The following is a 13373-nucleotide window of genomic DNA, read 5'->3' on the forward strand; positions in this document are numbered from 1 at the left end:
ACATGTAGATATGAACAATAATGAAGCATACCCTCAGATAAGAAATATCACTGAAGAACTCCACTTCCAAAAAATATGCAGTAGTAAACATCATCAAGCCTTAAGAAGGGGCAGTACAACTGTCCATCTGTAAGGGAGGGGATGACAGATCTAACATAGTTTTCTCTAACTGTAATAAAAATGGTGTTTCTGGTGAAGTGTAGTCAGCACCAGCCAAGATTCGGAACATTTTCCTTCTAGATACACAACTCTTGAGGCAATTTCTAAATTCTTCTTTAAGTTGACTTTCCATTCTACAATGAATTTTGATTTATACAGTTTACTAATAAATTATAATAAATTTCATTTAAAAGATGTAAAGATTTTTGCAATAATAAATCCATTTAAAATAATTGAAAGATTTACCTTTATGTCATGTAGAACATTGACATGTCAGTTTGATAAGTTGTTGTGCTAATTTTACCCAGAAAATGTATTGTTTATCTTTTATTGTTTCAAGTTTAATAAATATATAGTAATGCTATCAATTTAAAAAAACGATTAAAAATACTGAACATATATTTCTACAATTTATGATTTTCTTTAATTACCTCTGTCTTCCAACTGTTGCAAAACTGAAGAGGATGGACATGTTAATTCTGGTCTAGATGAATGTTCTCCAAAAGTTTCCTATCAAAAAAACATAAAATAAATTCAAAAACTAGTATCTCAATTGTTTGTAAAACAATTGAAAGGTCTTTCCTGTAAAAGTGATGTTTTCGTAATGTACTTTGTACGACCTTTCGTTTGATATACGACAAGCATACCTTCTGAAACTTTTCACTTTTATCACTTAATGACCTCATTCGCCTACATTTTTGAGATCGGAATTATTATATATGTAACATAGAGTAGATGAGCTTTCATTTGATATGCGACAACGCCATGTTCTAGAAAGTTTGATTTTTTCACTTAATAACCCTATCCAACTAATTTTTGGAGGTCAGGAATTTGATATTTGAAATGTACACATCATGACCTTTCATTTGATATACAACAACCCTATCTTAAAAGAAAATTCAGTTTTGCACTCAATGACCCCATCCAACCCATTTTTGGGAGACGTCAATTTGAAATTAGAAATGTACACTTTATGTTCTTTCATTTGGTATGCGACAACCTTACCATCTGAGAAATTTGAATGTTTGCACTAAATGACCCCACCCTTCCCTCTGGAATGAAAAGGGGGTTTAAAATTTTCATTTTAAGTAGAGTTTATTAAGACCTTCAATTTAATATATCAGATGACCCCATTTGACAAAGTGCAAATCATGATGCAATATCAACTATATAAATAGAAGTTATGAAACTTACAAAGTCAATGCAAAACTTGAAAATTTCAAATTGATTTTTTGGTGGTTTTTTCCATGGAATGTTTTTGGTATTTGGTCAAACAGATAACTATGTCAACCTCTTCAATTTCTAAAACATTTTAAGTGGTAAGCTCTTGATGATTCAGAAATACATGCCTCCGCTCGCAAAACTTCAAATTGCATTATCTCTAAAACGACAATAGATATCTCAAATCTGTTAAATGATAAATGATCTACAGTTGAAGGACAACATTATAGAAGAAGAATTGGGACAATTTCAAAGTTCACCAAGGTCACAATTAATCATCAAATATATGATGCAATACCAAACTTGAGAACCGGAAGTCGTAGAGACATGGGACTATCACCATTCAACTCAGGACTACTTGACCTTTCAAATATCACAAGGTCAAGGTCATAGTATAATGTGAAGGTCAAGGTGAAATTTCATCATGACCTGACATTGACATCAAATTGAAGGTCTTGAACTACTGATCATCTTTGCAGTTTATAGTAGGTTGATATCTGTTACCTTAAAAAAGATATACACACAATACCATACTTTTAAGAATCATCCCGTCGTAACTTTTGAACAGACAGTCGGACTCTTTTGAGCTCAGTGTATAAAATGTAGAGCTCATCGAGAGGAACATTTTATACGCTGTAAGTATGCAGCAAACTCTTATCGTTTTCTTAATATGAAAGCTTGAAATTGCAGCATAATTTGTTTTTGCACTCTGTGACCTTTGACCTTGGGTGCAAATTGAAGGTCACATGAACTTAAGATTATTGGTGTAGGTCCCAAGTCTTTACGACTTCCAGTTCTCGAGATACAATTTTTCAAAAAATTGTGTATATTTTTTCAAGGGAAATAACTCCTTATAACGGTTAACAACAAAATGATTGTATATGTTTATTAACATTGCCATCTGGTCTTGTACATGTTGCCGTTTTAAAATAGATTCTATCTAAAATACTTTTTGAGAAAAATGCAAAAGAAAGAAATTGCTTCAAGGGGACATAACTCTCATAGGGAATGATGAAATCCTTAGCAGCCTCATATGGTAACACATCATGATGAGATCTAACTATTGTCCAAACAAGGTCATGATATCTTCAAAAAAAACGAGGGGGGCCATGTCGAAGAAAAACCAATAAAAGGGAGATAACTTCTAAAGGGGATGATGAAATCCTACACAGCCTCATCTGGTAATACCTCATGATGAGATCTATCGATGGTCCATATTTGGTCTTGATGACATCAATAGAAACGGGGGGAGGGCATTTAGAAAAAATGTTGGAAAAAAAAACATTAGAAAAACAGTAAGGTCTTTCCCCACGTAGGGGAAAGACCTTAATGAAAATTTTCTTACTACATGTATCTGTGTATAATTCCAGCTTACGACCCAAAAGGTCATAAGCATTTGTTATATGCCACAAAATAACTTATAGTAGCCAAGCTGCTGACATTTTTCACAATCTACTAAATGAAGAATTAAAATGAAGCCGTTGTAAGATGTGACTCGTAATTTTTATCGAAAGGCACTAGAGGGTTAAATTGATTACTGATCATACTTGGACACAAGTAACTGATCTTTAGATAACATTGAAATAAATCAAACAGAAGCACAACTTTCTTTAAATACAATACAAAAATGTTCCACTGCACCTGTACATCATTTTATTGTTCAACTGATAGGAATTCAAGAAAGAACCCATTGGATCTTGATGAAACTTTAAGAAAACTTTGAAAACCACAGTAAATTGTTTCTTCTAAGTAAAGGGTTAGGAATTACTAGAGTTAAGACACCCCATTGAAAATTAAGTGTTGCATTTTTTTCAGTCAGATTGATGCAAAATGTGTGAACTTTATTATAATAAATTAAAAAATATGATTGCTGAAAAATAGATATGAAAAATTGACATGGTGGTATTATAATTCGCCTAATGTCCATATCTTTAGTATTGTTAAAAACTACCATGCTTAAACAGGACGCCGCCGTATTTACTAACAGTATTTTAACACAGAAACGTTTCCCGATATTTTTATTGATTTCTTCAGTTTTATTTTTAAATGCACATACGTGTATATTAATATTTTCTATTATTTATATATTTACGACAAGTGTAGAACAGAAAAACAAACAGAAAGTAAAAGAAAACGAGGTTGATAAAAATGACAAATTTATCGTACTAAAAAGTCGCGCATATATTATATAAATTATGATTTCAGGTCATACGATTTAAATATGCCGCTACGCCTTTTACGATTAAACCCCAATCGAATTACAAGTGACAATTTACCTGTACAATAATGTCACATTTAGTTGGACGACACACAGGAACATTCACATAGTTGTCAAGATTATCGAAACACATTTTAACTCCCGGTATATCGTTAAAATTCAAAGTAATTTTGTGATAGGATTGTGAAGACGCCATAGATTGATTGTATGATGCTGGGTCACGTGACTAACATGAATATTCATTACCCAGCTATGACGTATCGACCGAGGTTTGCTATTCCTATTGTCATGTTAGAACATACTCACCCCTTCTCGTCCAATGAAATGTCATTTTCCCCCTCTAATTTTCATAGTACATGGTTTAAAATGCACTATGAAATGCTATACATGAATTACTTGAAATAGTTATGTTCATCATCGAATCTCCTTATATGGACGTTCGCTATGCTAGTTGTTGTATATCATTGTTTGAGCTTCGTTGACTTCTGAATAAATTCAGTTAACAAATAATGTTCAATTAACTTTATTCAACATTCGTATTAAATTTTGTATTGGTTTGGCAATTCCGATCAATCAAGCAGATGAATTAGTGATATGAATATCAACGTTATGCTATATCCACAATCTCTTCTATGGAGTTTCCAGTTTGTTTATTTAATATATCACACCCAATACATTTGATAGTTCATTAATGTAATAAATTATGGGTTAATAATATTACTACGTTTTAAACGACTTTTCGTGTTATACAATACTACAATGAAAGACAAAGTCGACAACAATCAAATTGTAGGATCATCAAGATTATTTGATTGTCGGTTAAATAGGGTAATGGTCATCCCTTGGTCTTTCTAACGACATGTACATATATGAATGTCTATAGTTATGAAAGGAATCTAGATCTCAATGCAAATAGTATAAATCAAATTTTGTTAATAATAAAAGATAATATTTCAGATTTTTCAGTAGATTGTCTTTAAATTAAGTAATATAAAATGTAACAACTATCATAAATAATCAATACATAATAGTGCACACGCAAAATATGTATAACATATAAAACAAAACATGTGAACGCATCTACAAGCAACTGTGAAACTCAAAAGTGTTGGAAGTCCCTAAACTTATATCAAATTAAATGATAAATGAAATGTAAAATATTCGCATGTTTTGCCGATTATACAGTTTCACAGCATGTGAATATCCTATTGTAAGTTGCAATTGGTGTCTCTGAAGGGACTTCCCATAGTAAGTAGATGTTTCTGATGCTGATGTTTCGAACACATCCGACGTTTACAGTACCAGATTATAAATGTTTGTATCAACCCGCCCAACCCTAAACAATTTGCCTTTAATAAAATATAAAACCATTAGTAAAGAGATTTTCACTGTTGTCAAGCAAGAAGTAACAAACACACACACACACACAGGTTCATGTTTCAAATATTGAGACCTTGTCATTGCGAACTCATTGAAGTCACAAATAGTAAACCTATCGAAGTACTCTTGTCATCACTGAATCATTTCAGTCACACATAGTAAACCTATTGAAATACTCTGTCATTACTGACTCATTTTAGTCACAAAAAGTAAACCTTTTGAAATTCTCTGTCATGACGGACTCATTTTAGTCACAATTAGTAAACCTACTGAAATTATCTGTCATTACTGACTCATTTTAGTCACAAATAGTACACCTATTGCAATCCTATGTCTTTACTGAATCAATTTAGTCAAGTCACAAACTGTAAACCTATTGAAATGACATAAGGAGGCCTTATATCTTTGAGTGGTTACTACAACCATGACTCGCACTTTTATCTTTTAGAAGGAATAGTTCTGCACGCATTCTGTTGATGTTTTTGTACCATCATAACTTCTTTTACCACTGCCTGCAAGAAAAAAAAAGATACGATAATTTTGTTGCTATTTAATCTTAATTTTATGACAGACACCAGGTGATTGTCATAGCTTATTTAATCTTTTTTCAGCGTTCATAAAATTTCATCAATAGCTGGTAATGAGTAACACTTGCTTATAGAATGAAAGAACAGTTATAGGAGATGACAGATGTTAATACCATTCCACAAAATAAAATAATAATAATATATCTAGTATAACCAACCTCTGGTGCAAAGACATCCATAACATTTTGAACGTAATGCCTTTGAATCAGTTTGCTGGATAACATAATTTGTTATTTCCTGTAAACAAAGAAACCATTTTACTATAGTTTTGATACATTACATGTTGACATCTAATAAATTTATACTGTAACTCGTTTATTTTATAATGGCTAACTTAACATATGCATGGTTATTGTTTTCACAACACATACATATGCAACATGTATTAAAACAAAACACATACACATGACTCCTACCAAGGAAAAAACATTCCCTTTACAAATAACATTGTATGAATTATTTTTTTTCAGCTGAAATTAATTTGTGAACAATGAAACTATGGAGGATACTATGTAAAACATTATGAAGAATTTTATATTGTTATAGACAAAATGTGAATATTCATATTGAATATAAATATTTGATGAATTTTCAGCCTATTTCCCCTCCCAGTTTTTGCACAACGTGGACGTGCACAAAAATTTAAAAACTTTCCAATACATATTATATATAAGGTGTATAAAACTTCTGAACAAGGTGTATATACATATATGAATGTATGTTAGATCATGTTCTTTAAAATTGAAAGACTCACTGAATGTGCCCCAGTCATTGTTAGAACTATGTTATTTCCATCTTTCTACATCTGTTTTTCTTTGGGTTTAGTGCCAAGCATTGTTTGCTAGCGTGCAGAATTAAGTTTTCTACCAGAAATATCTTGAAACCAATTTCTTTAGAAAAGTAAATTACTCATTCCTTATTCATATCGAATATATATAGTTATGAAAAAAAATCTTGTGTTCTTTTTTTTCCATTAAAACTAAGTTTTATTAACATGTTTCTAATTATTCGTTTTGGCTATACTTATTCGAGATATAACTGCATCTCGCACAAATCAAAGTCTTTCGAGAAGATAATCCTATTTTATTCTCTTTCTCTAAACCACAGGATCAGGACCAGCTTAGATCTATTTGATACGAATAAAGTACACTTTTCACAAGTACATGTTAGGAGTATGGACCAGGTTGAATCTATTTGATCTGAATAAAGTACACTTTTCACAAGTACATGTTGGCAAAGTATGGACCACGTTAGAACTATTTGATTGGAATGAAGTACACTTTACACTAGTACATGTTAAAAAGTATGGACCAGTTAAGATCTATTTGATCGGAATAAAGTACACTTTTCACAAGTCCATGTTGGCAATGGATTGACCAGGTTAGATCTATTTGATCGGAATAAAGTACACTTTTCCCTAGTACATGTTGGCAAAGTGTGGACTAGGTTAGATCTATTTGATCTTAATGAAGTACACTTTTCACAAGTACCTGTTGGCAAAGTATGGACCAGGTTAGATCTATTTGATCGGAATAAAGTACACTTTTCACATGTATATGTTGGCAAAGTATTCACCAGGTTAGAATTATTTGATAGGAATGAAGTACACTTTACACTAGTACATGTTAGAAAAGTATGGACCAGTTAAGATCTATTTGATCGTAATAAAGTACACTTTTCACAAGCCCATGTTGGCAAAGTATGGACCAGGTTAGATCTATTTGATCGGAATAAAGTACACTTTTTATAAATACAGGTTGGCAAAGTGTGGACTAGGTTAGATCTATTTGATACGAATAAAGTACACTTTTCACAAGTACATGTTGGCAAAGTATGGACCAGGTTAGATCTATTTGATCGGAATAAAGTACACTTTTCACAAGTACATGTTGGCAAAGTATGGACCAGGTTAGATCTATTTGATCGGAATAAAGTACACTTTTCACAAGTACATGTTGGCAAAGTATGGACCAGGTTAGATCTATTTGATCGGAATAAAGTACACTTTTCACAAGTACATGTTGGCAAAGTATGGACCAGGTTAGATCTATTTGATCGGAATAAAGTACACTTTTCACAAGTTCATGTTGGCAAAGTATGAACCAGGTTAGATCTATTTGATCGGAATGAGGTACACTTTTCCCTAGTACATGTTGGCAAAGTATGGATCAGGTTAGATCTATTTGATACGAATAAAGTACACTTTGCATATGTTCATGTTGGCAAAATATGGACCAGGTTAGATCTATTTGATCGGAATAAAGTACACTTTTCACAAGTACATGTTGGCAAAGTATGGACCAGGTTAGAACTATTTGATTGGAATGAAGTACACTTTACACTAGTACATGTTAAAAAAGTATGGGCCAGTTAAGATCTATTTGATCGGAATAAAGTACACTTTTCACAAGTCCATGTTGGCAAAGAATGAACCAGGTTAGATCTATTTGATCGGAATAAAGTACACTTTTCACAAGTACATGTTGGCAAAGTATGGACCAGGTTAGAACTATTTGATTGGAATGAAGTACACTTTACACTAGTACATGTTAAAAAAGTATGGGCCAGTTAAGATCTATTTGATCGGAATAAAGTACACTTTTCACAAGTCCATGTTGGCAAAGGATGGACCAGGTTAGATCTATTTGATCGGAATAAAGTACACTTTTCCCTAGTACATGTTGGCAAAGTGTGGACTAGGTTAGATCTATTTGATCTTAATGAAGTTCACTTTTCACAAGTAAGGTAAGATCTATTTGATCGGAATAAAGTACACTTTTCACATGTACATGTTGGCAAAGTATGCACTAGGTTAGAACTATTTGATTGGAATGAAGTACACTTTACACTAGTACATGTTAGAAAAGTATGGACCAGTTAAGATCTATTTGATCGTAATGAAGTACACTTTTCACAAGCCCATGTTGGCAAAGTATGGACCAGGTTAGATCTAGTTGATCGTAATAAAGTACACTTTTCATAAGTACATGTTGGCAAAGTGTGGACTAGGTTAGATCTATTTGATACGAATAAAGTACACTTTTCACATATACATGTTGGCAAAGTATAGACCAGGTTAGATCTATTTGATCGGAATAAAGTACACTTTTCACAAGTACATGTTGGCAAAGTATGGACCAGGTTAGATCTATTTGATCGGAATAAAGTACACTTTTCACAAGTACATGTTGGCAAAGTACGGACCAGGTTAGATCTATTTGATCGGAATAAAGTACACTTTTCACAAGTCCATGTTGGCAAAGTATGGACCAGGTTAGATCTATTTGATCTTAATGAAGTACACTTTTCACAAGTTCATGTTGGCAAAGTATGAACCAGGTTAGATCTATTTGATCGGAATGAGGTACACTTTTCCCTAGTACATGTTGGCAAAGTATGGATCAGGTTAGATCTATTTGATACGAATAAAGTACACTTTGCATATGTACATGTTGGCAAAATATGGACCAGGTTAGATCTATTTGATCGGAATAAAGTACACTTTTCACAAGTACATGTTGGCAAAGTATGGACCAGGTTAGAACTATTTGATTGGAATGAAGTACACTTTACACTAGTACATGTTAAAAAAGTATGGGCCAGTTAAGATCTATTTGATCGGAATAAAGTACACTTTTCACAAGTCCATGTTGGCAAAGAATGGACCAGGTTAGATCTATTTGATCGGAATAAAGTACACTTTTCACAAGTCCATGTTGGCAAAGGATGGACCAGGTTAGATCTATTTGATCGGAATAAAGTACACTTTTCCCTAGTACATGTTGGCAAAGTGTGGACTAGGTTAGATCTATTTGATCTTAATGAAGTTCACTTTTCACAAGTAAGGTTAGATCTATTTGATCGGAATAAAGTACACTTTTCACATGTACATGTTGGCAAAGTATGCACTAGGTTAGAACTATTTGATTGGAATGAAGTACACTTTACACTAGTACATGTAAGAAAAGTATGGACCAGTTAAGATCTATTTGATCGTAATGAAGTACACTTTTCACAAGCCCATGTTGGCAAAGTATGGACCAGGTTAGATCTAGTTGATCGTAATAAAGTACACTTTTCATAAGTACATGTTGGCAAAGTGTGGACTAGGTTAGATCTATTTGATACGAATAAAGTACACTTTTCACAAGTACATGTTGGCAAAGTATAGACCAGGTTAGATCTATTTGATCGGAATAAAGTACACTTTTCACAAGTACATGTTGGCAAAGTATGGACCAGGTTAGATCTATTTGATCGGAATAAAGTACACTTTTCACAAGTACATGTTGGCAAAGTATGGACCAGGTTAGATCTATTTGATCGGAATAAAGTACTTTTCACAAGAACATGTTGGCAAAGTATGGACCAGGTTAGATCTATTTGATCTTAATGAAGTACACTTTTCACAAGTACATGTTGGCAAAGTATGAACCAGGTTAGATCTATTTGATCTTAATGAGGTACACTTTTCCCTAGTACATGTTGGCAAAGTATGGATCAGGTTAGATCTATTTGATACGAATAAAGTACACTTTGCATATGTACATGTTGGCAATATATGGACCAGGTTAGATCTATTTGATCGGAATAAAGTACACTTTTCACAAGTACATGTTGGCAAAGTATGGACCAGGTTAGAACTATTTGATTGGAATGAAGTACACTTTACACTAGTACATGTTAAAAAAGTATGGGCCAGTTAAGATCTATTTGATCGGAATAAAGTACACTTTTCACAAGTCCATGGTGGCAAAGAATGGACCAGGTTAGATCTATTTGATCGGAATAAAGTACACTTTTCACAAGTACATGTTGGCAAAGTATGGACCAGGTTAGAACTATTTGATTGGAATGAAGTACACTTTACACTAGTACATGTTAAAAAAGTATGGGCCAGTTAAGATCTATTTGATCGGAATAAAGTACACTTTTCACAAGTCCATGTTGGCAAAGGATGGACCAGGTTAGATCTATTTGATCGGAATAAAGTACACTTTTCCCTAGTACATGTTGGCAAAGTGTGGACTAGGTTAGATCTATTTGATCTTAATGAAGTTCACTTTTCACAAGTAAGGTTAGATCTATTTGATCGGAATAAAGTACACTTTTCACAAGTACATGTTGGCAAAGTATGGACCAGGTTAGATCTATTTGATCGGAATAAAGTACACTTTTCACAAGTACATGTTGGCAAAGTATGGACCAGGTTAGATCTATTTGATCGGAATAAAGTACACTTTTCACAAGTCCATGTTGGCAAAGTATGGACCAGGTTAGATCTATTTGATCTTAATGAAGTACACTTTTCACAAGTTCATGTTGGCAAAGTATGAACCAGGTTAGATCTATTTGATCGGAATGAGGTACACTTTTCCCTAGTACATGTTGGCAAAGTATGGATCAGGTTAGATCTATTTGATACGAATAAAGTACACTTTGCATATGTACATGTTGGCAAAATATGGACCAGGTTAGATCTATTTGATCGGAATAAAGTACACTTTTCACAAGTACATGTTGGCAAAGTATGGACCAGGTTAGAACTATTTGATTGGAATGAAGTACACTTTACACTAGTACATGTTAAAAAAGTATGGGCCAGTTAAGATCTATTTGATCGGAATAAAGTACACTTTTCACAAGTCCATGTTGGCAAAGAATGGACCAGGTTAGATCTATTTGATCGGAATAAAGTACACTTTTCACAAGTCCATGTTGGCAAAGGATGGACCAGGTTAGATCTATTTGATCGGAATAAAGTACACTTTTCCCTAGTACATGTTGGCAAAGTGTGGACTAGGTTAGATCTATTAGATCTTAATGAAGTTCACTTTTCACAAGTAAGGTTAGATCTATTTGATCGGAATAAAGTACACTTTTCACATGTACATGTTGGCAAAGTATGCACTAGGTTAGAACTATTTGATTGGAATGAAGTACACTTTACACTAGTACATGTAAGAAAAGTATGGACCAGTTAAGATCTATTTGATCGTAATGAAGTACACTTTTCACAAGCCCATGTTGGCAAAGTATGGACCAGGTTAGATCTAGTTGATCGTAATAAAGTACACTTTTCATAAGTACATGTTGGCAAAGTGTGGACTAGGTTAGATCTATTTGATACGAATAAAGTACACTTTTCACAAGTTCATGTTGGCAAAGTATAGACCAGGTTAGATCTACTTGATCGGAATAAAGTACACTTTTCACAAGTACATGTTGGCAAAGTATGGACCAGGTTAGATCTATTTGATCGGAATAAAGTACACTTTTCACAAGTACATGTTGGCAAAGTATGGACCAGGTTAGATCTATTTGATCGGAATAAAGTACTTTTCACAAGAACATGTTGGCAAAGTATGGACCAGGTTAGATCTATTTGATCTTAATGAAGTACACTTTTCACAAGTACATGTTGGCAAAGTATGAACCAGGTTAGATCTATTTGATCTTAATGAGGTACACTTTTCCCTAGTACATGTTGGCAAAGTATGGATCAGGTTAGATCTATTTGATACGAATAAAGTACACTTTGCATATGTACATGTTGGCAATATATGGACCAGGTTAGATCTATTTGATCGGAATAAAGTACACTTTTCACAAGTACATGTTGGCAAAGTATGGACCAGGTTAGAACTATTTGATTGGAATGAAGTACACTTTACACTAGTACATGTTAAAAAAGTATGGGCCAGTTAAGATCTATTTGATCGGAATAAAGTACACTTTTCACAAGTCCATGGTGGCAAAGAATGGACCAGGTTAGATCTATTTGATCGGAATAAAGTACACTTTTCACAAGTACATGTTGGCAAAGTATGGACCAGGTTAGAACTATTTGATTGGAATGAAGTACACTTTACACTAGTACATGTTAAAAAAGTATGGGCCAGTTAAGATCTATTTGATCGTAATGAAGTACACTTTTCACAAGCCCATGTTGGCAAAGTATGGACCAGGTTAGATCTAGTTGATCGTAATAAAGTACACTTTTCATAAGTACATGTTGGCAAAGTGTGGACTAGGTTAGATCTATTTGATACGAATAAAGTACACTTTTCACATATACATGTTGGCAAAGTATAGACCAGGTTAGATCTATTTGATCGGAATAAAGTACACTTTTCACAAGTACATGTTGGCAAAGTATGGACCAGGTTAGATCTATTTGATCGGAATAAAGTACACTTTTCACAAGTACATGTTGGCAAAGTACGGACCAGGTTAGATCTATTTGATCGGAATAAAGTACACTTTTCACAAGTCCATGTTGGCAAAGTATGGACCAGGTTAGATCTATTTGATCTTAATGAAGTACACTTTTCACAAGTTCATGTTGGCAAAGTATGAACCAGGTTAGATCTATTTGATCGGAATGAGGTACACTTTTCCCTAGTACATGTTGGCAAAGTATGGATCAGGTTAGATCTATTTGATACGAATAAAGTACACTTTGCATATGTACATGTTGGCAAAATATGGACCAGGTTAGATCTATTTGATCGGAATAAAGTACACTTTTCACAAGTACATGTTGGCAAAGTATGGACCAGGTTAGAACTATTTGATTGGAATGAAGTACACTTTACACTAGTACATGTTAAAAAAGTATGGGCCAGTTAAGATCTATTTGATCGGAATAAAGTACACTTTTCACAAGTCCATGTTGGCAAAGAATGGACCAGGTTAGATCTATTTGATCGGAATAAAGTACACTTTTCACAAGTCCATGTTGGCAAAGGATGGACCAGGTTAGATCTATTTGATCGGAATAAAGTACACTTTTCCCTAGTACATGT

Source organism: Mytilus galloprovincialis, chromosome 11 (assembly GCF_965363235.1).
Source record: "Mytilus galloprovincialis chromosome 11, xbMytGall1.hap1.1, whole genome shotgun sequence".
Lineage (NCBI taxonomy): Eukaryota > Metazoa > Mollusca > Bivalvia > Mytilida > Mytilidae > Mytilus > Mytilus galloprovincialis.